Here is a 27,501-nt window from a genome sequence, read left to right on the forward strand (position 1 = left end):
CTGAGAGAAACTTCCTGGCTTTCCTCTTTGGCTTCCCCGTGTACTCAAACTGTACTCCTGCTTCAGGTTGGAATATGACCTTCTGTTTACGGCACTCTATAAAAGCGCCGTATCTGATCAGAAAATCCATTCCAAAGATGACATCGTAGTCAGCCATTTCTAGCACTATCGGATCACCAAAAGCTCCCTGTCGCTATAATGCGGAGCCAGTGCGTAGATGCCATAATGTCTCCCGAGGGTAGCGTTGTCGAACCGACTATTGAGTACTTCGGAGGTGTTGCTAGTTTCTCGGCAAATGCCCGGATACATAAGAGTGGGTTGCCCCAGATTCGAATAAGACAGCTGCATTATGAAAAATACTGATCGACTGTGATAACCGCCGAGGCATTTGCTACGTCCTCTCGGTCGTGAGAAAATCCGGCATTTGTGGTAGCCGTGGGGCTTCTAATCACCGATGATCATGGACCATCTAAGACAAGATACATCCGTGTAGGGGTGAGCTCCATATCGACGGTGAGGCGGAGGAAGATCGTTTTGTTCGGCACCGCTAGCCATGTGCCCTTCCCCGCCCACATTCAAAACAACCTCGCGTACCCTTGCGGCAAACTCCTGGATGATGTTTCCCACAAGTAGCACACTTGGGATGTCTGGAATGTTTTCCAGCTGGTCCTCCTTTTGGGTCACTACTTGCCTTGCGTTTCCCCTTCCAGTTGGAGCTATGTCCCTGTTGTTTCTGTTGAGTACCTGAGCTAGTTTGTCCCTTGGGCTCTGTGGAAACCTGCTTCTGCTGGGTGATATTGTGCTGATAGTGCTCGGTGATCAGAGCACTACTCACTAGCTCCTCTGTGGTTTGTGGCCTATGAACGCCACCAGCCACATTCATTGCGATCTCTGGTCTGAGCATCTTCAGCATCAAGCGTACTCGTTCCTTCTCTGAGCTGACTAGTTCTGGACACAGACGGGCCAACCTGTTGAATTTCTTCACGGCCTCCTGAACTGATAGGTTGCCCTGACGAAACTCTGTGAACTCGTCATAGTGTCGGTTCGTGACTTGCATGTGAAAGAATTCCTCGAAGAATTCTTTCTCAAAGTTGGCCCATGTCATCTGGTTTACTGGCCACTTCGGTTTAATCCGCTCCCACCACATGCGTGCGTCTCCTGTTAAACAGAAGGAGGCACACTTCACCTTTTCGTGCTCTGGCCAATCTAGAAGCTCCATCGTGCTCTCCAGTGTTTTAAACCATGCCTGAGCATCCCATGGTTCGCTGGTGCCTGAGAAGTTCTCGGGCTTAATTCTCTGCCACTGGATAAGGTAAGCTTCTCTCTTAGCCCCTGCTACTGGGGCTACTGGGACTGGTACTGCAGGCTGAGTTGGTACTACCTCTGTGATTACTGGAGTCGTGAGGTTCGGTACTGGAGTGACTGGGGGAGTAGTCTGCTGGTTAGCCTTTAAGGAGGCTATCTCCTGCTGCTGTTCAGCTAACTGCTGCTGTAGCTGAGCCACTAATGCTGTAAGGTCTGGGGGAGGCACTGAACTGCCTGCCTCATGCTGGGGCTCAGCCGCTGCTGCTTTCTTAGCTGGACGTCCTCGTACCATTTTCTAAATAGCAGAGAACACATATATATAACTAAGCTATCATGTTATAGTTAACTACTGGTAACATGTTAAATACTATCACTGTAAACATAAATTAATTAACTACCAACATGAGAGCAAACATGGAAGCACACATAACTGATATGAAAGCTGAAAACAAACTGAGTGAGAGATGTTCTTACTTGGAAGCTGTAGGCACAATGCTGATGTGTGTGTAGGAAGTAAGGAACCCTGCTCTGATACCACTCTGTAACGCCCCGACTCCTGGGTACCAGGCTGTGAGCCGGATCGCTACATTAACTACTGAAAATACTGTGCGGAAAACTGAGCAAATTTGAAATTTGCTAAACTAATTACTGTAAAGTCTTAACCTGACATTCTAGGAGTACCCGAGTGTTGTACACATGCTAGGAGAGACAATCTATGCCTCTTGGATGTCCTGCTAGTCAGACATTTCAACCGATCCGTAAGTCGATTGAGCCTTGAACGATTCACGATCGCTCCACCGACATCGCACGGATGCACCCTCCGGATCGGCCGGAGACCGATCGCTGAGCCTTCGATGCCCGCTGCGTTACGATCGGATCGGTCTCGATCGATCAGAGCACCGATCGGCGGTGAGACCGATCGGCGCTTTATGTTTCGTTGCGCCTCGGATCGGTCCGTCGATCGATCCATTGCCACGATCGGTCGGTCGACCGATCGCTGATCGCAGATTTCGCCCGAACTCTCGTCGGCCGGATCGACGGACGATCGACGATAGCATGAACATATCAGAGGCTCGGATCGGCCACCGACCGATCGAGATCTGATCTTTAGAACGGATCGGCGCACCGATCCAACTCGATATGAAATCGAGTTTCGATTTCAGAACTTCCCCGAACGTGCCACAACTCACGAGACCAGTTCTAGATACATGAAAACACTCAAGAATGTGAATACTCATATTCTAAACATGATGACTAAACAAGATATAGTTCACTAAACTGTAACAAGACTAATTCATAAAACCAGACGTGTTAAGTACTAAAACTGAATTAAAAGCGTGTAGATCCCAAGGATCTTTATTCCAGACCCCATGCACACACACATCATTGTAGCATCGCCCTCCAACCTCCGCTAGTCCACTTTTCTTTTACCTGTATCTGCAGTAAGAAAAGTAGTACCTGTAAGCTTAAAGCTTAGTAAGAAACCATCTACCTCACTAAATCATGCATACGATGCAATTATGATTTTAAATCATGTTGTTTGAAAAACATACTGAACATGCAAGCATGGCATGGCATATCAAACAAAGCATAAACTGGAACTGAAACATGGCATAACATATAAACTGAGCATGAAACTGAACTAGTCATGCATATGTCTAAATCTGTACATGAACTCAAATCATGTAAATTGAACCTGAACTGAACTGAAAGCTAAATTAGTGTTTTCATCACTGGTTTCAAATTTGAAAACTATACATATAATAGATGAAAATACTAAACATGCTGCTGGGGCCTGCACTTACTGTGCGCGCATCCCTACGAGACCCGGGATTGCAAGTTCCGAATCCAGCAGGGTTACTAGGTTATCTGAACCTAGGGACGACTGTGGGAGTCCAGCCCATGGATATCTGATCCAAGCACGATGCCAACTGAATAAAAGTAAAATACTGAATACTGTTTAATTTTACTTTGCTGTTCTAGGTTATCTGAACCTAGAGCTAGGTTATCTGAACCTAGAGGCTACTGTGGGAGCCCACCCAATGGATATCTGATCCATATAGCTGTAATAACTAATAATAAACTGAATAAAATGTTTCTATTACATTTTATATGCTGTTAGGACGCCTATTGGTACATCCTTCTGAACTGGGCATTCTACCGAATGCTTGGCGTGCACTAAAAGCATGCCCTAAAACTGAAAACTATAAAATTACTGAACTAACGCCAAAACTAACAAGCGAGAGCAATTATACTGCAGGTGAGGGTTTCTTACCTCAATCGTAAGGTTTTCTTACGATTCTATTCGCTAGGTGTTTCGGAAAACGTCCGCTCGACGAACCGCTTACGTCTTCGCGTTCCTCTCGCGGAGAAGAACCCCTTTCGTGTTGGAGTCGTCGCCGGAAGATGATCCTATGGACCCTTGCCTTGGTGTGCCGTGCGTGAGGAAGAGGAGAAGAAGGGAGAGGCGGCGGTGAGGTTTTGGAAGAGAAAGTGTCGTGAGGTGAAGAGGTGCCGAACCAAAATAAACCAAACCCCACTTAAGTTTATTATTTATATTAAGTGGTTTAATGAACCCAACTCTAATATAAATATATTTGGTTCTCCTTCCTTTCAGCACGGCCCTGCTGGGTTCAACTGGTTACTAACATTATCCCTTACTCCATAGGTCTCGGGTTCGATTCCCGCCTAAGCTATTTTGCGACCTATTTGTTTTTGCTACTCCCGCTACTCGGAAAATTCCGGAAAAATATCTAATAATTCCAGAAAAATCATAGAATAATTCTAAAATAAATTTGGGAATTTTTCGGGCTTTACAAGGTGCCCTCAATGGCATTGAGGGCACCCTTAATAGCATTGGAGGCACCCTCAATGCCTTTGAGGGCGCCCTCGACCTGGCCAACTTGGCCATTGACGAGCGAATAAAGTTTTATCCGCTATCCCCTTGGAGGCACCCTCAACCCCTTTGGAGGCACCTTCAAGACTCAAGATAGGATTTTCAGGAGCTATATAAAGGCCCCTAGAGCTAGGAAATATTGATTCAACTCAATATTAAATCCCTAGCAACCCTTAAAGCTTTCTTAGTGTGTAAAAGGCTTCTCCGCTTACAGTGAAGGAGACATTTCTAGTGGAGCTTTTTAACCGCCTTGGATTAATAACTACCTAGGTTGTAACCAATTTAAATTTCTTATATCTTCTTCTCTGCTATTTTATTTTATTATTATTGCTATTTTAGAGTTGAAAGAATGAGGAGGGTATTTTCTTTTTGCAAGCAATTCACCCCTCCCCTCTTGCTGGCCCCACTGCACCAACAAGTGGTATTAGAGCTAGACCGCCTTAGAAGGACTGACCGCCAACTGAAGGATCAAGATCAAGACGATGATCGGTGCAAGTATTCATCCCCTGAAATTTGACAGAGACTTCTGTTGGGGTTGCAAGGTTGCAAACATAGTCCCACATTGAAAACACATGGAAAAAGATCATGGGTTTATAAGAGAAAGATATCTCCATTGGCATGAGGCCTTTTGGGTAGAGCCCAAGAGCAAAACCATGAGGGCTTAGGCCCAAAGTGGACAATATCATGTCATTGTGGAGATATCTAAATTCTTTTCGATCCTACAATTGGTATCAGAGCCTGAACTGCCAGAAGGTTTAACCGCCGACTGTGCACAAGAGCTATGGTATGATTGAACCATGTGAGTACAATATTGACCTCGAACAAAGAAAGTGGGGGCTCCTATGTTTGGATCAAGAGGACCAGACACCAGGCAGGAAGTCCTAGTAGGTCGGGTGGACCGAGGGGCAGGAAGTCCTAGTTGCGGCTAGGCAAGGAAGTCCTAGTAGGTCGGGTAGACCGAGGGGCAGGAAGTCCTAGTAGGTCAGGTAGACCGAGGGGCAGGAAGACCTGGTGGGTCGAGGATCGGACGTGGGAAGCCCATGGTCCTTTGTTTGAGGGGGGGATTGTTGGGGTTGCAAGGTTGCAAACATAGTCCCACATTGAAAACACATGGAAAAAGATCATGGGTTTATAAGAGAAAGATATCTCCATTGGCATGAGGCCTTTTGGGTAGAGCCCAAGAGCAAAACCATGAGGGCTTAGGCCCAAAGTGGACAATATCATGTCATTGTGGAGATATCTAAATTCTTTTCGATCCTACAACTTCACTACATGGAAACGTCGAATGGAGGTATTCTTCAAAATAGAATTTGATATTCTTTTAGTTATGAAATATGATTTTGCAGTCCCTAAAGACAAGGAAGAATACAACTGGACGAAAAAGGAACAAGCTAATTTCATGGCCAATGGAAAGGTAGAGTTCCATTTTTTCAGCGTTTTGCTGCCCCAGGAGGTAAGTCAGATCGGAAGGTATGACTCTGCCAAAGACCTCTGGGAAAAAATTCCTAGAGCTCCACGAATGCACCTCAGAAGCAAAGTTAGTAAGGCGCGACATCCTCCGGACTCAACTTATAAATCTCTGGATGAACAATGGCGAGAAGGTAGCGTAACTCCAAGAAAGAATCAAGGAGCTAATAACTCAACTGAACAACCTCAGAGAATCGGTAACAAATAGAGACTCGATCCGGTATACGCTCAACGCCTTCCCAGGAACTCTAGAATGGGCGTCCTTAGAAGATGCATACTACATCTCTAAGGACGTTGAGGTAAGTATGCTAGAAAATTTATTTTCTACATTTGAACTTCACGAATCTTGAATTACAGAACCTAAACAAATAGAGAAGTCAAATCTCAATGTTGCCTTACAAGGCGAGATGGGCGATACCGACTCTGAAGCATCAATTGACGAAACTGAAGTGACACTATTGGTAAGAAAGTTAAATAATTTTATTAAGACTAATAAATTTAGATCATAGTCGAGAAAGCATCAACGTAACAGAAGGATGGTTCGATGCTACAACTATAATGAGGAAGGGCACATCAAGGATGACTGTCCAAAATTAAAGAAAAGGGATAAGGAGAAGTCTCAAAGACCTACGTCCTTTAAACGCAAGAGTCTGAAGGCTACTTGGGATGAATCATCATCCTCTGAATCAGAAGTTGAAGCCTTCTCAGGAGTAGCACTGATGGCTATCCATCAAGTTGAAGAAGAAACCAGCTCAGAGATGAGCATAGATGAAGGGGGAGGATCATCAGAAGAAGTTGCGATAAAGGGGGAGCATTAGAAATTGAGGTAAGTAAGGTACGTGCTCTAACTCCCAAGCAATCCTTTCAGTTCATTAAAGTGCTTACTAAAGATTTAGTTAAATTATAAAAGGAAAATGTTGAGTTAAAATTAAACTTAGCAAAGGCATATCCTCTAGAAATGTATGATAATCTAAAATTAGAGAATGAAAAATTGAAAATTGAAATTGAAAAATTGAAAAATGATCATGCATGCTTAAATAAATTTCAAAAATCAAAACTTAAGTTGTATGGAAAATTAAACTGGTACATTAGAAAACATCAGGGATAACTCAGAAAAATTCCTAGAAATTATGTACACCTTAAGTTTTTTATTAATCCTGTAGGAAGGAACCTATACTGGGTTCCAAAATCTTTTCTAGATTAAATTTTTGTAAGTTAGCTCTTTCAGCAAGAAAAATTAAACATTTAATTTCTTTATGAGAATTTATCTAAGAAAGTGGTTGTTGCTCTAATAACCAAGAAGGTTTAGTACCTCGCCACTTCCTAGAAACTAAAATATTGAAATAAAATGTTTAATTAACTTACTGATAAAACATGAAAATATAAATTAGATAATTCTTTAACAAGTTTTTTTAACATTTTTTTTTTGAAATTTCTCAAAAATTCCTACCCCGTTTTTGTTGTGATCAAAGGGGGAGAGATAGGAACAAGTTTAGGGGAGTTAATATTTTTTTTTAAAAAAAATAATAAATTGGTACTTAAAAATTTTGTTGGATAGGTACAAGTTAATATTTTTTTACTTAGTATTGCAAATTCTATCATTGCAATCTTTATGGTTAAAATGTTAGTTTAGTAATTTCTTTAAATTACTACTTGTCTATTTTTTACCCTAACTTGAACTTGGGTTGATGCATATCAACAAGGGGGAGATTGTTAGACCCCGTGGTGGTTTTGAAGTGATCAACCAAGTTAGGTTGGGTCTTGTCTAGTTTTGATCCCTATGTCAAAGTGTACAGGAGCTTAGGAGCGCAAGAAGTCGAGTGGAAGACGTAGCTAACGAGAAGGATAACACGGGAAGGGAGTCGATGGGCTCGGTGCGTCCGAAGGATGGAAGAACTACGGAAGAGTACATCGGTGAACGAGAAGAACGTGCATGATGTTCAAGGGATGAGAAGTCGGGGCGAAAGCCTGCTCGAAGAGAAGGTCAGAAATTGGGTTCAGGTGAGCCCTATTTTGGTTGGCCGCAATCACCCAATCAAATGGAACATTGGAAGTTGAAAACAAGAGGAAGAAGTGCTGGAAAAATAGCTGGAGTTTCCCTCAACAGTCGTTGGAGGCGCCTCCAACTTCAGCAAGCTGAAGGCGCTCTCAATGGCATTGAGGATGCCCTCAACAGCCTTGGAGGCACCCACAATATAACGACCACCCTTCTTACTACTACTACACTTTAAGGATGACCGTTACTTAATCACTAACTCTACTTAACCGGTATGATCGAAACCACGAGGAGTCTCTACCGAAAAAGTTTGGCAGAGTCTTCCCTGTACCGGTGAACTTAAACTGAGATACAAACATAATATACATCAGCCACAGGTGGCTGGAACATATATCAAACACACAAAAGAAATAACATCACCATGCAGTTTAATATAATCAAATCATGCAAGTAATGAATAGCGGAAACAAAATAAAATACAGTTTCTTACTCCAAAATTTTCTTATCAACCTATATACCGAATTAATCTAACAAATTTTTAAACTAAGTCCCAAGGCTTCCATAGTCCTGGCATCACACATCCATCTGCACCTCCTTGTCGCCTACCTTTGCTAAAACTTTTCCTTTCCTGTATCTGCAGTAAGAGGAAATACAATCTATAAGCAAAATGCTTAGTAAGCGCTATCTAACTCACAAAAATCTCGATATGCATGTACATATATCTATAACATGAACTAATTGAATGCTTACTGAAGACTAATCAAGCTCATCTAATAGTAAAGGAATCAAATAGGCTAAAATGCTAAACATGTAAAGTTACTCATGCTCTTCTAATAGTAAAGAACAGTAAGCTAATCTAAATAACATGCTAGCATAAAAGATAACTCAACTTGCTGATATTAAAACAAAGTGAAACTTAATTCATTTGTTCTAAACATATTCTTTTATCTCACTTGTTTAAAACTTATTCTTTAATACTTTTATACTTATGTGAAACTTATTTTACTTGTTCAAAAAAAACTTATACTTATAATACTTCAAAATAATAATCAACTTTCTTCTTGGGCCCGACAACTGTACTTGCTATGCGCGCATCCCTAACTAGACCCAAGGTAGATAGTCCCAAATCTAGTAGGGTTTACTATTGTAACGACCCGACCTATTTGGCGACCCTCGGGTCGTCGACCGTCGACCGTCGGTCGTGCCGTTACTACTAGGTTATCTAAACCTAGGGACGACTATGGGAGCCCAACCCAAGGACAATTGAGAGTCCAGCACAATGCCACTGATAAAAGTAAAATACTTGTTATCTTTTAATATTTCTAATATATAATGCCTCGGCATTTTAACAAGCACCTTGTGTGCCAAAAATCCCTAAAGTCTTGACTTTGGGATCTACTTAAGGCCTTGGCCTTTTTCTTGCTTTTCTTTATCTTTCTTATACTTGTTAATACTTCTAAAAGAATGCTTCTTTAAAAAGAAACTGAAATGTTTAAGCAAATTCTAACTTTAAAATGCTTAAACCAAAAATCTGCCTACTATGCTAATAAAATTCAGCATATTAAGTTTAATAAAAATCTGTTCTAAGATTGGAGTTCTGCATGCAACACTTATCAAAATCTGCAAACAATACTTATAAAAATCTTGCGTACAATACTTATAAAAATCTGCACTATATTAAATTGTATGTTTTAATCTAGAAATGCAATGCTAAACAAAACTAAAACTGGAATACTAAACATATCGAAATCTGCCATGCTAAACATATCCTATGACAAACTGGTCTAACAGTATGGTAACACGCCAATCGTTCCTACTAAAAAGTTCCACAGGAACCAAAACTTTGTGCATGAATTAACTACTAAGGATCCAATTGTAAACTCCCGAACTAAATCTGTTCATTGCTGTTTACTGGCAACAAAAGGGTTTAGAGCTGCAATGCTCTACTTAGTAAAAATCTGCACAAACTAAATTTCATAACAATTCCTCATGCTCAATTCTGTACACATGCATATCAACTCCACGTGCTCAAGCAAACAACACTAAGTAGTATCAATGAAACCAAACTACGGTCTAAAGCTAATATGAACTTATAGGTTGTTCTTGATCCTTGTCCAGCACAACCTGTAACGACCCAACCCTCTTGGCCCATTTGGCGACCCTCGGGTCGTCGACCGTCGGCCCTTATGTCGTCAGCCCATTTGGCGACCTCTCATGTCGTCGACCGACGACTCTTGGCCGTGTCGTTACTCACTAGGACTTTCCACCCCTGATCAGTGGATTTTTGCCTCCCCCGGGATTCGAACTATAAACCTCCAGGCTTAAGTATTAGAGTTTATGAATCCTGGTAACCAAGTGAGATGATCTCACTTGGTTACCAGGATTCATAAACTCTAATACTTAAGCCTGGAGGTTTAGAGTTCGAATCCCGGGGAGGCAAAAATCCACTGCCAGGGGTGGAAAGTCCTAGTGAGTAACGACACGGCCAAAGGGTCGTCGGTCGACGACATGAGAGGTCGCCAAATGGGCCGACGACATGAGAGGTCGCCAAATGGGCCAAGAGGGTCGGGTCGTTACAATAAAAAGGCGTTTATTAACGACCCGGCCCTTTGGCCTCTTGGGCGGCCCTACTGGCGGCCCTTATGTCGTCGGCCCATTTGACGGCCTCTCATGTCGTCGACCGACGACCCTTGCCCCTGGTCAGTGGATTTTTGCCTCCCCCAGGATTCGAACTCTAAACCTCCAGGCCTAAGTATTAGAGTTTATGAATCCTGGTAACCAAGTGAGATCATCTCATCTCACTTGGTTACCAAGATTCATAAACTTTAATACTTAAGCCTGGAGGTTTAGAGTTCGAATCCTGGGGGAGGCAAAAATCCACTGACCAGGGGTGGAAAGTCCTAGTGAGTAACGGCACGGCCAAAGGTCGTCGGTCGACGACATGAGAGGTCGCCAAAATGGGCCGACGACATAAGGGCCACCAGTAGGGTCGCCGCAAGGGTCGCCCAAGAGGCCAAAGGGCCGGGTCGTTACACAACCGAAATGGGTTGTTCTAAGCTTCAATGGAGCTATTCGGTGCTCTTATTGAAAATCTACATTTGCTAAAGGTAAAGGACAAAAACCAAATCTACACTTGCTAAAGTAAAAGACCAATCTAAATATGCATTTCCATCTTAAAGGGACCGTTCCTATCCATCGTCTTGTAAGAGGATTCCAATCGAAATACTTAAGGAAGGGGACATGTTCTGTTCATGTTTGAGAAAAAGAAAAGGTACATGTATCACCGTATAGCACAAGAAGTATGGGTTGTTCTAAGCTTCAACGAGGCTATTCCTATCTCATACATAACACAAAACCAACCAAATTAAACTTGCTAACGACTTAAAACAAAAACCAATATGAACTGATTCATTGCTTCAGCAGAATTGCAAGGAAGAGAAAAAAAACAGAAGCTTGGATCTATTCTAACAATCCTTACAATCTCAATTCTCTACCAAATTTCGGAACCTCAACTCACGGTAGAAACTTCAACCAATCAGTAATGTAAGGAAGACTTCAAATCAAAAGCTACAATACTAATTCCCAAGCTTGAAGGAATCAAGAAAATTGCTAATAGAAACCAAAAATCTTAATTGTTCTTCACGCTAGGTACCACAGAAATCAAAAGAGAACAGAAATTTTGCTACTGGAAAATCTAAAATCATAATTGTTCTTCATACTCCTTGCCTAGGACAACAAAATCCGAATTCTAGCTACAAAGCTTGAGGTAAAACAACATGCTTGAACTTTATGTTGGTCCAATCAACCTCCTAGGTTTTAATGTCAGAAAAATATGTTTAAGTAAGAATGTTTTAGTATGGAGCTTGATCTAGGGAAGTCCTAGTTGTAGGATAGGCAAGCGAAGTCCTAGTTGGAGGCTAGGCAAGGAGAGAAAATCTCGGTATATCGTGGAAGCCATGTGGATAAGTCTGGAGGACTTGATCCCTGGGTAGCCGAATACTGAGTCCTAGTTGTAGGCTAGATAAGGGAAAACTCGGTATATCGCGGAAGCCAGGTGGATAGGTCTGGAGGACTTGATCCCTGGGTAGCCAAATACTGAGTCTTGGTGAGTGAAGCCAAGTGGAGAAAATCCTAAGGGGTGGTAACCTTAGGTAACGAGAAGTCTTGGAGGAGTGAACTCCAAGCAAGGTTGATCGAATGGTTTCCGGTCGACCACGCGCGGTCGACCGGACAAGCAGATCTTGGTAAATCTAGGTTTAGGTTTACTATTATTTTCTGATTACTATTATTGTTGTTGGCTAATATGGTATTGCAGGAAAAGTCTTAGTGGATCAGGCGATCAAACACTAAGCAGACAAAAGACCAAACATGTATAGAGGATCATGTTTGACAGGTAAGTTGAGGTAAGCAACTGGAAGAGCGACAGTGAGGTCGGGTTCCTAAAGGAACAACCTAAGGTCGCTGATCCAACTAAAGAAACCAGGAAGGTTTCCAAGTTGAGATCAAGACAGTCCTAACTGTCATACTCATGCATTATATATTACTGTGCTAACATTTGTATTGCAGGAATACTTTGCTTAATACTGTGTTGCAGGTTTGACCGGATCGGTCGACCGAACCAGAGGATCAGTCGACCGAACCAAGATGACTCAGCACAGATCAGCAACGATCAGAAGCAGAAGGAAACTACACTGATCGGTCGACCGAACCTGAGGATCGGTCGACCGAACCATCAATATTAAAGGCGTAGTAAATGCAGATCACGACAAATCTCGACGAACAGGGAAGGAGCCTGTTCGGTCGACCGAACCATTAAAGGAAAATTAAAGCACAATTTCGAGCCATCGTCAGATTGCCAGCTGGAGGTGATCGGAGCTAGTTCGGTCGACCGAACAGGGGATCGGTCGACCGAACAAGGGATCGGTCGATCGAACCTTCAGTACGCCTATAAAACCATGCTTGAAGACAGAGGCAAAAATAACTCTTCTGATCATCTCAAAAGTTCTTCTTCACGTATGGATTGTGCTACACATCTTCAACAGCTCAGCAAGTCACTCCGTCCGAAAGACCCAACCAAGCTACATTCTACGCATACTATTGTCGGTATACTTATTTAATATTGCACTTAATTGTAAATAAGATAGTAGGCTTGTTACTATCTTATTCCATTGTATTTGTACGATTTGCTTCTCTCCGAGGACTTCGGAGAGAAGAGTTTTAGCGCTTTGCCCATCGGTGCGGTCAAGGACCGCTGGCCTTCGAGTAGGAGTCGAGCTAGGTTTCGAACGAAGTAAATAAACGTGTCTCTTTCTTTAAGTTCCGCTGCACATTTCTGATTTGAAAAGGAAAAGAAAAGTTTTTAAAATGAGCGATATTCACCCCCCCTCTATCGCTTCCAACAATCTATCAATTGGTATCAGAGTCGGTTAGCTCTGAAATTTCTTAACCGATTTTCAAAGCATTTAAAACTTTTTTATTTTATTTTAGTATATTCTTTTTTCTTTGTATATTTATCTTTCAAGCACTACTAATCCCAAGACAAAAGTCTTGGAAATATTTTTAAAATCTTTTCATACAAGAATGTCGATATCATATCAAGAAGGACGAAGTATCTATGACCCTCCTCCGTATAATCAAGTATACTTCAGTTCCTGGAGGCAAATGATGGAATGCTACGTTGGAAGTAACAATTTCGACAACTGGATCACAATAAGACAACCTTCTCAAAACTCAGAATCGAACACAAAGGTAATGAATATGTTAATAGATATTTTGCCTAATAAAGTTTTGTGTCAACTAGAAGGTTACAAGAATGCATTCGAGATGTGGACCAAATTGATCAAGCTTCGCGAGACCCCGTCGAGGCTAGAAGATCAAGGCGAAAGTGAGTCCGAATCCGAATCCGAAGAGCTATCCTCTGAACCAGATCTAGATGATCTAGACCAAATTAGCTTCATCGCTCTAGTGGCTGAGGAGGAGGCTAATGAATCTGAACCCGAGTCTGACCGAACACTTGAGCCTGAATCCGAAATGACAATGGTCAAGGGGGAGAATCCTAATGAGGATTCAAAAGGTAATATTTTAAATACAAAATTTAAAGAACACATAACATGTTTTAATTGCAGTGAAAAGGGGCACTATAAAAATAAATGCCCAATGAGTCGATCTGCACAACCGGAGGCAAAGGAGGAGCCGAAGCCTAGAGTCCGGAAAAGGAAGGACCACATCGAATGTTTCAAGTGCAAAAAGATGGGACACTACAAATCTCAATGCTCGGAGAAAATACTCAAGGATTCAAGGGGAGCTAGTATGGTAAATAATTTTAAATTATATGAAAATTTGCATGCTTTAGATCCTTCTTGCTTGAATGGTAATATAAAATTAAAAATGCATGAAAATTCAACATTAAAATTACTTAACAAAAATAATCTAACTAATAAAAACTTAATTAATTCAAATATAATTAAAATTGATCAAATCAACTCAAGTCTTAATCAAGACCCCAATTCAGTTAATCAAAGTTTATTTATTAAGATAATTTGAATTTAAATCAAAATAATAATTATCTAGAATTAAATAAACATAATTTAACAAAAAATTTAAATAAAAATAAGAAACTAAACTATAAATCAAAGTTTAGAAAATTAGGAAAACAAAATAATGTTTTGCAAAATAAACTTGTTAAACTAGAAAACATTATTAAAAATTTTATCAACTCACAAAATCTAGATTATAAATCAAAACCTAATTATAATCATGTACCCCTTAATTATGAAACAAATTAATAATAATAATAATAATAATAATAATAACAACAACAACAATAATAACAAATCAATAAAACAACAGCAATAAATCAATAAAACAACAATAACATAATAAATAAACAACTAAACAATAATAAATTGTATGACTTGCCATGTTCATGCATATTTATCTATTATTTAACATGTCATGCATATTTTCTTTATACTGCTAGTTTAGAATGGTTAGATTAAAAATATTTACCAAACCCTACAACATAGCACCGGAATGGATTGGGATGATAGTACGTCAAGGAAACTTTGTCGAAGGCATGTCTAGGCTGAATATGGAATTCTACCTGGTGCACTAGACTTAGTGGATCTGACCAAAGCTACCCCAGTCAAACATGCGCTAGTTAGACCAAAATTTAATATTAAGTGTTTTGGGCAGGAATAGTTTGGTAAGTCTTCAGTAAGTGGTCTAATGATATTCAAGTAGGCCATATGCCCCGCCACTGAACTGAAACTTATCCTTAGGACACCTGCTTGATTAACCCAATGCTAAGTTTGAATCTAACATGGGTTCAATAACCTCTTCAATGCTAATTAACTCAAACTTCAATTCAAACTTAAGTAAAACTTAATTCAAACCTAATTCAAACCTATTTCAAACCTAACTTAATTCAAACTTAATTCAAACGTAATTCAAACCTAATTCAAACCTAACTTAATTCAAACCTAATTCAAACCTAACTTAATTCAAACCTAATTCAAACCTAACTTAATTCAAACTTAATTCAAACCTAATTCAAACATAACTTAATTCAAACATAATTCAAACCTAACTTAATTCAAAACTAATTCAAACCTAAATTAATTCAAACGTAATTCAAACCTAACTTAATTCAAACCTAATTTAATAAAAAATTATTTTTTAATAAAAATTATTTTGAAAAACTTAACTAAAATATTTTAAAACTTAATTAAAATTATTTTTAAACTTAATTAAAATTATTTTAAAAACTTAATTAAAATTATTTTAAAACTTAATTAAAATTATTTTAAAAAACTTAACTAAAATTATTTAAAAACTTAATTAAAATTATTTTAAAACTTAATTAAAATTATTTTTAAAAAAACTTAATTAAAATTATTTTAAAAAAAACTTAATTAAAATTATTTCAAAAACTTAATTAAAATTATTTTAAAACTTAATTAAAATTATTTTAAAAACTTAATTAATATTATTTTTAAAAACTTAATTAAAATTATTTTAAAACTTAATTAAAATTATTTTAAAACTTAATTAAAATTATTTTAAAAAACTTAATTAAAATTATTTTAAAACTTAATTAAAATTATTTTAAAAACTTAATTAAAATTATTTTAAAAACTTAACTAAAATTATTTTAAAACTTAATTAAAATTATTTTTAAAAACTTAATTAAAATTATTTTAAAACTTAATTTAAATTATTTTAAAACTTAATTAAAATTATTTTAAAACTTAATTAGAATTATTTTTAAAAACATAATTAAAATTATTTTAAACTTAATTAAAATTATTTTAAAACTTAATTAAAATTATTTTTAAAAACTTAATTAATATTATTTTTTAATTAAAATTATTAAAATTATTTTAAAACTTAATTAAAATTATTTTAAAACTTAATTAAAATTATTTTAAAAAAACTTAATTAAAATTATTTTAAACTTATTTTAAAACTTAATACACTTAATTAATTCTTAATAAATCTCAACTTGAAATCTTAACTTTAGTTAACAAATAGAGTACTTTAACCTTAAACAAAATTAAGTTTTTATAACTAATCTTAAAATCTTTACCTAATTCCTAAGAAATTAATAATAATTCATAATCAATTAATTCGTAACTATTAATAATGAAACTTTAATCAACAATTAAAATTAATTCTTACTCTATTTAATAATAATACTAAATTAAATTGAAACTAATTTTAAATTATGTTTAAATCAATCAATAATCTTGCAATCAACCTATAACCATAGCTATTAAAAACAATTCTTAGCCAAAACCACTTAATTAATTCACTTAATTAGTTTAAAAACAATTTCTAAACTAAACATTAACTCAATTAATTCACAAAATAAATGTTACCATCTATTTAACTTACAATAATCAAAGTTTAACTAAAATTTAAGTTTCACCAAATTCAAAATCAATAAAGTAATCTCACACAATTATAGGATTACCATACTTGAAAATTTAGAATGGGTGAGATGCTAAGAGAATTAAAATTTAAAATTATTTTAAACATGTTTTGAAAACTTATATATCTATTAAGAATTATTTTCAAATTTTGATTGATGATTGATTGAGTGTATTATATATATTATTATTCACTGCCTAAGTCTTTAGAACCTTAAGTCAATCGTGACCCTTAGACGCACATAGAAAAGTCTTCATTATGGGTAACAAGGATATCTAAAAATAGTGTCTAGTTAAGGGGGAGAGACTTGATTGAAGGACATATTTTCTGAAAACATATTTTGAAAAATGTTTCAAAACACTCTTTGAAAATTGCTTGATAAAACTTCTTTAATCTTAAAATCTCTTAATCAATTTTTACAAAAATTATTACTTTTACAAAATTATTCTTCAAACATTATCTTTTCAAAATCATATTTTTCAAACTCATACTTTTTGAAAAATCATAGCTTGAAAAATACTTTGAAATATTCTTTGCAAATAAGAAAAAAAAATACTTAGTGCATAAGAAAAGTATTTTTTGAAAGAAATTATAAGAAATTTTTGCAAGCATTAATACTTCTATATCATGTTTTTGCAAAAATACTTTAAGTCTTGGAATACTTTTTGAAACATATTCTTGAGAGATTTTACTTAGTGCATTCTTCAAAATTATTTTGAAAAAGATACTGCAAATTTACTCAATTTTTTAATGGAATAAGGCTTTTTCAAAATCTCTATGACTCATTTTTGAAAACTCTATTATACATCAAATGGGTGAGGGAATACCTTAGGTATATCTTGTAAATATTTACAAGTATTCCATCATTGTTGGTACAAAACTTAGGGATTCTTAGCAATTAAAAGTCATTTATGAGGGGTTCTTTTTGTTGTATGACAAAAGGGGGAGAAAAGAGGTTTAAGTTAGAAATCTAAATCTTTTTGAATTGACCTAACTTAAACATATTTCTCAAAAATCAAAAAGGGGGAGATTGTTGGTGGAATCGACCTCCTATGTAACGACCCAATTTTCCCTATTTCAAGTTCTAAAACTCTATAAAAATATTTGGAAATACTTTTAAAACATTCTAGAGATTTTTAGAGTATTTTTACGTAATTTTTGGAGGTCGTTTAGTAGGTTTACAAAAAGAAAGAAGTTTTGACCAAAAATCATTAAAGGTGAGACTCGAACCCAAAACCTCCAGCCGAACCAAACCTAACCGGACACAGCCAACCAACTGGGCTACGCTCGTTTTGTTAACCAAGTATGAGGAGAAATAGATTTAAGGTATAGTTATAATGGAAAACCCTAGATTTAAAAGAAGGTTTAAGTTTTTCCGGAACCGAAATCCCGAAACCTCTCCTTCTCCTCATGCGTGCGTCGGCGCTTCTAGGCTAGGGCGGAACCGCAGCAAAGCTAGGGCTTTGTTCTCCGGCGCCGGCGAAGGCCTTTTTCCGGCCGGTCTTCACAGATTCGAGGTCCCCTCGTCGAAGAGAGCTCGTGGGCACGAGGAAGGGTTGAAATCTCGAGGTTTGAAGCTTCACCCGAAACCCTAGCCGCCCCTCCCTCTCGGTTGTAAGTCCAAGCAATTAAGGGTAAGTACTACTCACCTGTGGTAGGAGTTGCTCCGAGCTTCGGTTTGTTTTCTTTGCTTTCGGATTGTAGTGTGTAGCATGTGTTCATGGCTTTCTTCCTTTTAAGTTCTATTGTAGAAAGATTTAAGATCCTGCTGCTAGACATCGAATTTGACTTTGAAACGAAACAAGCTTTATATAGGTTCTAAATTTCCAGTAGGTTTAGTTTGATTTGCGCTATGAAAGGGGCACCAACAGTCCCATTTTCTGTGGTATTTGCTGTAACGACCCAATTTTCCTTATTTCGAGTTCCAAATGTCCATAAAAATATTTGGAAATGCTTTTAAAATATTCTAGAGATTTTTAGAAATTTTTAGAGTATTTTTATGCAATTTTTGGAGTTCATTTGGTATTTTTATCAAGAGGAAGAAGTTAAAAAAAATAAATAAATAAATGTGTTGAAGCTAGGTCTCGAACCCGAACCCGTGACCTCGGGTCAGACACGACCCAACTGGACGTAGCTCGACCATCTGAGCCAGTGAGTTTTTGTTAATTATATATGGAGCAATATGTATATAAGTAGTAGTTAGGAATAAGAATAAATAGGAAGGAAAATAGTGGCAGCCGAGACTCGAATCCGCAAGCCCTGACTTAGTCAAAGCGCAGTCAACCAACCGGTCTACGAAAGCTTTGTTAATTATATAGGAGGTGGAATATATTTAAGCTATAGTTAGAGCATTTTGAATAAAAGGGGAACAAAAGTGCGCGGCTGGGATTCGAACCCATGAGCCGGGCTTTAAGCAAAACCGGCCCAAACCAGCTGAGCTACACGGACTTTGTCAACCTAATATGGAGAGAATTGGTATCAAAGCATAGATAGTAATTAATTATAACCCGAGTATAAGAAAGGGAATTAGGTTTTGATTTTCCAAAACCCAAAACAATTCCTCCCGAAATTCTTTCTCTCCTCACCTCTCTCGCGTGCGACAGCGGCAGCGTTGCTTGGACGAAGGCGAAGCCGAATTTAGGGTTTCATTCCGGCAGCCGGCGAGCGTTCTTCTTCAAGGGTTCTACACAAACCCAAGTTCCTCTCGGCAAGGCGAACGCACGGGCAGGAGAAGAGGCCGAGAATCCCATGCCTTCGAACCCTAGGTCCCTTCCTCCGTCGGTTGTAAGTCTAAGAACCCTCGGTAAGTACTACTCACCTGCGGTAGGAGTTGCTCTGAATCTTTGTATTTCGTTTCCTTGTTTTCGGATTTGTAGTTCCCCTTGATTTGAATCTGCCGTGAGTTTCCCTATTGGATGATTTCTGCGGAGAGTTTTGGATAAGTAGTTCTTCTTGTTTTCGAAGCTTGCATGAGTTTCCTTGCTTTCTCTGCTTTCGGATCATATGTACAGCCGGTTGGTTGTGTTTGCTGCTGTGAATCAAAGAAGAAAGAAGGGGTTTCGGTTGGAATAGGTTTCCATGGGTTTGGCAAGTAGTTAGGCTTCTTAATTCTGATAATAAGTAAGCTTGATTTATTAGGTTTCAATTCAGCAAGCTTTGTTCCTTAGTTTTGGATTTTTGTTTTACCTTGCTGTGAAGATTGCTGCCAATGGTTTGAATGCATAGAGGTGTTCTGTGAACAACTCTTTATTCATTCGTTTAAGGATTTTGGTTTAGCTGTTCTTGTGATTATAACTGCCGAGAGTTTTCAAGGCTTAGAGGTGTTCGGTTGGGGAAATATAGCACTCCCTGTTGGTGCCATTAGTTCCTTGATGATGATATTGGTTCATGCTGTTAGTTTAAATTTATGCTATTACAGAATTGAAGCTTTTTATACCGGGTAGATTAGAGCATCTCTTGCATGGAGTTTCTGTTTTGAATTCTTGTTAAACCGGACAACCCTGATTTCAGCCTATGGTTGTCTTTTAAGCGTGCCTTTAGTTCTTAAATGTGGTACCCGTGTAAGTCTAATTGCTGCCTTAAATTCCAGCAAAAAGGGGTTCCTCTGCCCTGTTTTTATAGCATGATAGAAAGTGTGAAGTTGAATTCTTTTGCTTTTATTACAGCACACTTAGAAAGTCCCAAAATTAGCTTCCTTTTTGCTTTATTTTATAGCATGGTTAGAAAGCTTAAAGTTTCATTCTTTTGCCCTGTTTTTACAGCATGTTAGTAAGTCCACGTTAGCTTTCTTTTGCTCTATCTTACAGCATGTTTAGTAAGTCCAAGTTGGTTTATTTTGCCCTACTTTACATCATGTTTAGTAAGTCCAAGTTGGTTTATTTTGCCCTACTTTACATCATGTTTAGTAAGTCCAAGTTGGTTTATTTTGCCCTACTTTACATCATGTTTAGAAAGTCCAAATTAGTTTCTTTTGCTCCATTTTGTAGCATGATTAGCAAGATCAAATTAGTTTTCTTTTTGCTCTACTTTGTAGCATGATTAGTGAGGTTAGATTAGTTTCCTTTTTGCTTTTATCACAACATGTTTTAAAAGTTCAAACTAGCTCTCTTTTGCTCTATTCTAGAGCATGATTAGTAAGTTCAGATGTGCTTTCTTTTCCTTTGTTTTACAGCAGGTTTAGAAAGTTTAGATTTGCTTTTCTGTTGCTTTGTTTTATAACATGCTTAGAGAAAGTTTAGATTTGCTTCTCTTGTATTGTTTTTATATAGCATGCTTAGTTAATTGTAATCCTACACTTGTTAGGTATATCTAGAGGATTCCAATAAACTCTAATAAAGGATTCTGAGAAAACTGAGTAAAAAGAAAAAAAGACCAAGGTCTAGTTAAAAAGAGATAACAAGTAAACTAAAGTAAGAGGCTAGTACCCGACTTCCGAGGTTGTCGTTAAACAAATCCAGGTGACCAATTCCGAGGTCTTGGCCCTGGTAAGACCGAGGTCTTTATCCTCATAGGGCTGGAGGCTCGCTACCCCAGTCACTATTAGAGAGCGCACAAAACAAAGATGGTACTAAGCCTGGGCCCAAAGAAGAAAAGAAAAAAAGAAGAAGAAAAGAAAAGAAAAGTTAAGAAAAAAAGAAGAAAGAAAGTAAAAGATAGAAATTAAAAGATTAATTTCTATTACAAGGATATAAGAAAATATAATAAGTTTTATGCTTAGATTAAATAAAAAAGTTAGTTTCTTTAATTCTAAGCTTACAGTGTTAATTTTTTATTATCCTGTTAGATAGTGAGCATGTTTAGTATCCAGTTTCATTTTCTGTATACCATGAGCACATGCAGATTTGCTTTTAGCATTCCAGTTTTAGTATTGTTGCATTCTTTTTATGCATTTCGAGTTTTTATGAGATAGATTAGTACTTACTAAGCGTTTCGCTTATAGATCTATTTTCTTTCCTCCTACTGCAGATAAAGGAAAAGCTAAGATATGAAGGGAGGTGACAGGTTGGTGGTGATGATGAATGTGTGTGGTGATTGGACTATGGAGAGATCCAGAGAGTGCTAGTAAACTTGCAGGACCTAATGATTAGAGTTTATGCTTTAGTTCTGTTCTTTAAATACTGTTATGAAATTTGTGTGATTGTGATTGAGTTTGATTCGTATTGTAGCTTATTTATGTCCTATTCTGAGAGTTGTGTTTAGTTCTTGTTGCTAGTCTAGTCTTTTGGTCATAGTATGAATTTATTACTGCGTGGTTGTGAATAAAATGTGTTCCAGCCGCATGTGGCTGCGTATATATCTTGTGTATTATAGATTTGGTCAACGGTACAAGGGAGACTCTGCTGAAATTTTTCGGTAGAATTCCTCTGAACCGTGATAAATCTAACTGACTCTAATAATAGCGTCAGTAACACTAGATAGAGAGTTGTAGTTAGGTAACATTCGCCCTTAGAGAGTAGAAGTAAGAAGGGTGGGTTGTTACAGTTGGTATCAGAGCAGTGTTCCATTCTCCAGCATCACACACACATCAGCATTATCCTCGCCGTCTCCAAGTAAGAAAGTATAAATTTTTTCTTTATTATGCTTTTCTTATTATTAACTGCAGTATAGGGTACTTATTTTTTTTTAAGTGCTTAAGTAAGATAAAAGATTTAGTTTCCCTTTTCTTTATTCGTATTTATGTATTATTAGAAGGGTTAAAGTAAGATATCAAGCCTTTACCTTGAATAATTAGATGGCAAGAAGAGGACACCCCCGTACTGAGGAACCAGCTCAGGAGAACGAAGTGCCCAGAGCAACTGTGCCTAATCTCTTTGAAGTTGTTGCCCAACTCCAGAAACAGGTAGCAGAGCAGCAGCAAGTGATTGCCAATCTGATGGCAAATCAACAACTAGTTCCTCCCACTCCTCCAACAGTAACTGTGGAGACTCCAGGGGTAACCAAGGTTCCAGCAGCTACCCTAGGAGTCGTCACAACACCTCAGAGACAAGAAGCTTACCTCATACAGTGGTTGAAATTGAAACCGGAGAGCTTCTCAGGCACTACTGAGCCCTGGGATGCCCAGGCTTGGTTCAAAACACTGGAGAGCACAATGGATCTTCTTGACTGGCCAGAAGTCGAGAAGGTCAAGTGCGCCTCTTTCTGCCTATCAGGAGATGCTCGTATGTGGTGGGAGAGGATAAAGACCAAGAGGGCAGTCAATCAGATGAGCTGGGCTGATTTCCAGTCAGAGTTTTATGAAGAGTACTTCCACCTACAGATCACCAACAAGCACTATGAAGAATTTATAGAGTTCAAGCAAGGTGACCTAACAGTGGAAGAAGCAGTCAAGAAGTTCAACAGGCTAGCTCGTCTCTGCCCAGGGCTAGTAAGTATAGAGAAGGAGAGAGTCAGACTGTTGCTCAGAATGCTGAGACCACAGATAGAACTGAATGTGAGTAGTGGAGCTCACCGGCCCCAGACTGGTGAAGAGTTGATCAGTAGAGCATTAATTGCGGAGCACTACCTGAATGACATCAAAGCGCAACGAGCGCAACACATGCCAGTGAAGATAGAGGGCAAGATAGTGGGGAGCCAGAAATCCCAGTCAAGTAAACAGAACTGGAAAGGCAAGGGTGACAAAAGAAAGCAGTGGAACTCAGGAAGTAATCAGAAGGGAGGACCAGCAAACAAGCAGACCAAGTTCCCTCCCTGTCCCAAATGTGGGAGAATGCATCCAGGAGCCTGTCTTTTAGGTAAGACTGGATGTTACTCCTGTGGCCAAGAAGGACACATGGCTAAGGAATGTCCTAATAAGCTCAAAGCACCTCAGCCACAGCCATTGCAATATGGAGGCCAGCCTGCACAGTTGCACCAAATGGAAGCAACATTGGAGGGACCCTATATCAGTCAAGGAAGGTTAGAAGCTCCACCAGTTCCAGCCTTTGATAGTGCCAGAGTATTCTCCCTCACCAAAGAAGAAGCTGCTAGTGCCTCTACGGTCGTAACAGGTCAAGTAGTTATTTTTCAGCATTTAGCTACTGCACTATTTGATACTGGAGCGACCCATTCTTTTATATCAGTGCCCTTTTCCAAAGAATTACAGGTACCTACAAAATTATGAACTCCATGTTCCCGACGACCCTACCTTCTGGGAAGTCATGGAATCCAACCAGTGGCTTCGGGCTGTACCAGTCAGAATTGCAGTCTGAGAGCTATACGTTAACCTGGTAGTCCTCACCATGCAGGATTTCGGCACCATTTTGGGTATGGACTTCCTCAACAAGTATAGTACTTCAGTGGACTGCCGCAGAAGGAAAGTAATCTTCAGTCCAGAGGGTGAATCACCTTTTTAAATTCACGGGAGTGCCAAGGAAGAAGACCCAGAAACTTCTCTCTTCTCTTGGAGCTCATCAGATGTTAGTTAAAGGGTGTGCTGGTTTACTTGCATTCATTGTGGGTACAGAAGAACAAGAAAGACCCAAGCAAGAGAAAGTTCGGATAGTCTGCGAGTATCCAGAGGTATTTCCAGAAAAGCTACCTGGACTACCTCCTAACAGAGAAGTGGAGCCAATTTCAAAAGCTCTATACCGCATGTCTCTAGCGGAGGTGAAAGAGTTGCAAGAGAAACTTCAGGAGCTACTTGACAAAGGCTGCATCCGCCCTAGTCACTCACCTTGGGGAGATCCTGTGTTGTTCGTTAAGAAAAAAGATGGATCCATGCTAAGGTGCATAGATTTTAGAGCGCTGAGCAAAGTAGCAATTAAGGACAAGTAACCTCATTCCAGAATAGATGATCTATATGATCAGCTAAAAAGGGCAATAGTGTTCTCTAAAATAGACCTACGCTATGGGTATCATCAGTTGGAAGTGAAAGAAAGTGATACACCTAGAACAATTTCCAGGACTAGATATGGACACTACAAATTTGTAGTTATGCCTTTTGGAGTGACTAATGCACCTGCCGTCTTCATGGACTTAATGAACAGAGTGTTCAGAGAATATATTGACAAATTTGTCATTGTATTCATCGACGACATTCTGGTCTATTCAAGGACCCCAGAGGAGCATGACACGCACTTGAGGATGGTACTGCAGACTCTACAGCAAAAGCAGCTTTATGCTAAATTCTCAAAGTGCGAGTTCTGGTTAGATCAGGTGACGTTTTTAGGTCACATTATTTCTAAAGAAGGTATTCAAGTGGATCCAGCCAAAGTGGAAGTGGAACTGGGCATTCAGACAAAGCCGATAGATGCGACAACTCAGGCTATTCAGAAGATCAGACAGAGAATTGAGACTGCCTAGAGTAGATAGAAGAGTTATGCTGACACACGCCGTAGGCCACTTGAATTCCAAGTAGGGGATTCAGTCTTTCTCAAGGTCGCTCCTATGAAGGGAGTGATGAGATTTGGCAAGAAGGGCGAATTAAGTCCCCGCTACGTAGGACCTTATCTAATCATAGAAAGGATTGGGAAAGTAGCTTACAAGTTAGAATTACCACAAGATATGTCAGCAATACATAATGTATTTCATGTCTCTATGCTAAAGAAGTGTCTCCACGACCCGAGCCAAGTGATTCAGCCTCAATCAGTGCAGATCCAAGAGGATCTTAGTTATGAGAGTAGACCTACACAGATAGTGGACAGAGCAATTAAGAGATTAAGAAACAAAGAAGTACCACTAGTGAAGGTCGTCTGGCAGAACTAGAAGCACGAGGAAATCACTTGGGAGCAGGAGGACAGTATGACACAGAAGTATCCAGAGCTATTCTAAGTTCGAGGACGAACTTTTTATAAGGTATGGGGGATTGTAATGACCCAATTTTCCTTATTTTGAGTTCCAAATGTCCATAAAAATATTTGGAAATGCTTTTAAAATATTCTAGAGATTTTTAGAAATTTTTAGAGTATTTTTATGTAATTTTTAGAGTTCATTTGGTATTTTTATCAAGAGGAAGAAGTTTAAAAAAAAATAAATAAATGTGTTGAAGCTAGGTCTCGAACCCGAACCCGTGACCTCGGGTCAGACACGACCCAACCGGACGCAGCTCGACCATCTGAGCCAGTGAGTTTTTGTTAATTATATATGGAGCAATATGTATATAAGTAGTAGTTAGGAATAAGAATAAATAGGAAGGAAACTAGTGGCAGCCGAGACTCGAATCCGCGAGCCCTGACTTAGTCAAAGCACAGTCAACCAACCGGTCTACGAAAGCTTTGTTAATTATATACGAGGTGGAATATATTTAAGCTATAGTTAGAGCGTTTTGAATAAAAGGGGAATAAAAGTGCGCGGCTGGGATTCGAACCAATGAGCTGGGCTTTAAGCAAAACCGGCCCAAACCAGCTGAGCTACACGGACTTTGTCAACCTAATATGGAGAGAATTGGTATCAAAGCATAGATAGTAATTAATTATAACACGAGTATAAGAAAGGGAATTAGGTTTTGATTTTCCAAAACCCAAAACAATTCCTCCTGAAATTCTTTCTCTCCTCACCTCTCTCGCGTGCGACAGCGGCGGCGTTGCTTGGACGAAGGCGAAGCCGAATTTAGGGTTTCATTCCGGCGGCCGGCGAGCGTTCTTCTTCAACGGTTCTACACAAACCCAAGTTCCTCTCGGCAAGGCGAACGCACGGGCAGGAGAAGAGGCCGAGAATCCCAAGCCTTCGAACCCTAGGTCCCTTCCTCCGTCGGTTGTAAGTCCAAGAACCCACGGTAAGTACTACTCACCTGCGGTAGAAGTTGCTCCGAATCTTTGTATTTCGTTTCCTTGTTTTCGGATTTGTAGTTCCCCTTGATTTGAATCTGCCGTGAGTTTCCCTATTGGATGATTTCTGCGGTGAGTCTTGGATAAGTAGTTCTTCTTGTTTCCGAAGCTTGCATGAGTTTCCTTGCTTTCTCTGCTTTCGGATCATATGTACAGCCGGTTGGTTGTGTTTGCTGCTGTGAATCAAAGAAGAAAGAAGGGGTTTCGGTTGGAATAGGTTTCCATGGGTTTGGCAAGTAGTTAGGCTTCTTAATTCTGATAATAAGTAAGCTTGATTTATTAGGTTTCAATTCAGCAAGCTTTGTTCCTTAGTTTTGGATTTTTGTTTTACCTTGCTGTGAAGATTGCTGCCAATGGTTTGAATGCATAGAGGTGTTCTGTGAACAACTCTTTATTCATTCGTTTAAGGATTTTGGTTTAGGTGTTCTTGTGATTATAACTGCCGAGAGTTTTCAAGGCTTAGAGGTGTTCGGTTGGGGAAATATAGCACTCCCTGTTGGTTCCATTAGTTCCTTGATGATGATATTGGTTCATGCTGTTAGTTTAAATTTATGCTATTACAGAATTGAAGCTTTTTATACCGGGTAGATTAGAGCATCTCTTGCATGGAGTTTCTGTTTTGAATTCTTGTTAAACCGGACAACCCTGATTTCAGCCTATGGTTGTCTTTTAAGCGTGCCTTTAGTTCTTAAATGTGGTACCCGTGTAAGTCTAATTGCTGCCTTAAATTCCAGCAAAAAGGGGTTCCTCTGCCCTGTTTTTACAGCATGATAGAAAGTGTGAAGTTGCATTCTTTTGCTTTTATTACAACATACTTAGAAAGTCCCAAAATTAGCTTCCTTTTTGCTTTATTTTATAGCATGGTTAGAAAGCTTAAAGTTTCATTCTTTTGCCCTGTTTTTACAACATGTTAGTAAGTCCAAGTTAGCTTTCTTTTGCTCTATCTTACAGCATGTTTAGTAAGTCCAAGTTGGTTTATTTTGCCCTACTTTACATCATGTTTAGTAAGTCCAAGTTGGTTTATTTTGCCCTACTTTACATCATGTTTAGTAAGTCCAAGTTGGTTTATTTTGCCCTACTTTACATCATGTTTAGAAAGTCCAAATTAGTTTCTTTTGTTCCATTTTGTAGCATGATTAGCAAGATCAAATTAGTTTTCTTTT

The sequence above is a fragment of the Zingiber officinale genome, chromosome 2A (assembly GCF_018446385.1).
Source record: "Zingiber officinale cultivar Zhangliang chromosome 2A, Zo_v1.1, whole genome shotgun sequence".
Classification (NCBI taxonomy): domain Eukaryota; kingdom Viridiplantae; phylum Streptophyta; class Magnoliopsida; order Zingiberales; family Zingiberaceae; genus Zingiber; species Zingiber officinale.